The sequence below is a fragment of the Populus euphratica genome, unplaced genomic scaffold (assembly GCF_000495115.2).
Source record: "Populus euphratica unplaced genomic scaffold, PopEup_1.0 scaffold280.1, whole genome shotgun sequence".
Lineage (NCBI taxonomy): Eukaryota > Viridiplantae > Streptophyta > Magnoliopsida > Malpighiales > Salicaceae > Populus > Populus euphratica.
This window is the reverse complement of record NW_011499979.1, coordinates 269,354-271,851: the sequence shown is the minus strand read 5'-3', so window position 1 is coordinate 271,851 and position 2,498 is coordinate 269,354.

The window sequence follows — 2,498 nt, the reverse complement described above, 5'->3', positions numbered from 1 at the left end:
TTGTTGTTGTTGTTGTTGTTGTTGTTGTTGTTGTTGTTGTTGTTGTTGTTGTTGTTGTTGTTGTTGTTGTTGTTGTTGTTGTTGTTGTTGTTGTTGTTGTTGTTGTTGTTGTTGTTGTTGTTGTTGTTGTTGTTGTTGTTGTTGTTGTTGTTGTTGTTGTTGTTGTTGTTGTTGTTGTTGTTGTTGTTGTTGTTGTTGTTGTTGTTGTTGTTGTTGTTGTTGTTGTTGTTGTTGTTGTTGTTGTTGTTGTTGTTGTTGTTGTTGTTGTTGTTGTTGTTGTTGTTGTTGTTGTTGTTGTTGTTGTTGTTGTTGTTGTTGTTGTTGTTGTTGTTGTTGTTGTTGTTGTTGTTGTTGTTGTTGTTGTTGTTGTTGTTGTTGTTGTTGTTGTTGTTGTTGTTGTTGTTGTTGTTGTTGTTGTTGTTGTTGTTGTTGTTGTTGTTGTTGTTGTTGTTGTTGTTGTTGTCATCTATAATTTATACACTTAACCTCCTTGTGGTTCGACCCCGGTCTTGCCGGGTTATTTATTACTTCGACACTCCTGCACTTGGGAGAAGACATCAATCTTTTAGTCGTATCAAAAATCTATATGGACTAGCCCATCTTGAAAGCTAACTACTATGGTTCTCAATCCAATCATCTCATTTATAACCTCTCAAAATCTTTTGTTCATCATCTCTAATTGTTGTTGCATAGGCAACTAATTTTATTTTAGATTATTTGTATCCTTTGGCAATGATGATTCACTTTTACTTGACTTCGTAAAGATTTGAAAATTATATTAGTAGTATGAAAAATATAGCATCACATAATTTGTCATGTGTGTTACACTTAATTGAAGCCACCTCTCTTGTATTTCACATAAATTGTTGGCTTTTCACTATAATAAGCTTACTTTTCATCTTTTTATCACTTAATCTAAAAAAATTTAGTTCTTTAAGGAAAATTAACGACTTAGTGATGCAATCCAAAATAATATATAGACTTAAGAAGAAATAAAAAAAAAACTTCAATATGAAACTACAAAAACAAAATTGCAAAAAAAAAAAAGAATTTGTGCAAAATATGAACCATACGAATACATGAAAAAAGAAATTACAAGAATAAAAAAAACTAATGAAATAAGACTTAAATATCCCAAACTAAGCAAAGGCACTATTTTGGACCAATTTTTGTGCAACAAACCTAAAATCAACAATAAAAGAACTTTTTTGATGTAAAGATGTTATGAATTTTTTTTGTAATTTTTAGAAATAACCCAACAAAGCATGTTTAAATAATCCTTAAATCAAGATATGACACTAAGATATTCCAATAATCAAGAATTTTTATATTTGAATTGTTAAATCCAAGATTTGATGAAAAACTCTAATTTATGACCTAAACCATATTTTTCCCCTTATGTGATTTCTTTGATCTCTCTTCTTCTTCTTCTTTTTTAATTATAGACAACTACATCACAAATAATCTTTTTTTTTATTATAGACAACTACATCACAAATAATCTTTCTTTCTTTTTTATAACTTTTTTCCCAACTATGTTCTAGATGATGATTATAATAAAATAACATTGAAACTAAAAAAATAAAGGGATATTACCTAATTTTAGAGCTTGCTTTGATACTAACTTATGCAAAATCCATTGATATAACGATTTAGAAATCCACGATCAAATCAATCATTTTCAAGAATGCAAAATTCATTGATATATAGATCAAGAAATCCACAGTCCAATCAATCATTTCCAAGAATGCTAAATACATGCTTGTGATTAAACTTGACACAACGATAACTTATACCGAGACACCAAAACTATAAAAACCAAACCCCTACTTAATGCCTATAGAAAGACATGAATGAGAAGTATAGAAGATGTCATGAAGTTTGGTTAATTTTATGTGAAGTTAGAGTAGCTCAATAAAGAACCAAATTAAAAGAATTATGTCTCAAATACTGTAAAAAAAAAAAAAACCATAAATACAAGTGAAATAGTCTTATTTATAATATGTAAAAACATCATAAATAAGGCTGGAAAAATAATAAAAGAGTCATAAATAAAATATAAAAAAGAATCTTAAATCAACTAGGAAACTAATACAAATCTCGCACAATAACTTTGCTGGAAAAATAATAAAAGAGTCATAAATAAAATATAAAAAAGAATCTTAAATCAACTAGGAAACTAATACAAATCTCAAACCTTATCACAAGACTTTCCTAATGTTTGATTGCTGTGAAATTTTAACGGTATATTAAACAAAATCTATGGAATCTTTTATAAAAAAAACACTCTAGCCCGATAAATGGATTGAATCAAAAATTATGTTTGTTAGAATATAATCATGCATTAAAAAAAAGCTAAAAAACCGTCTTTAATGTCCTTAAATGATAAGAAAACCATGCCAATGAGAAAATCCAAGTTGTTAACATGGAAGCTCTTGCCAAAATAATCTTAGTTGTTGTCACCTATACTTTTCTTGTAGAAAAAAAAATCCTTATTA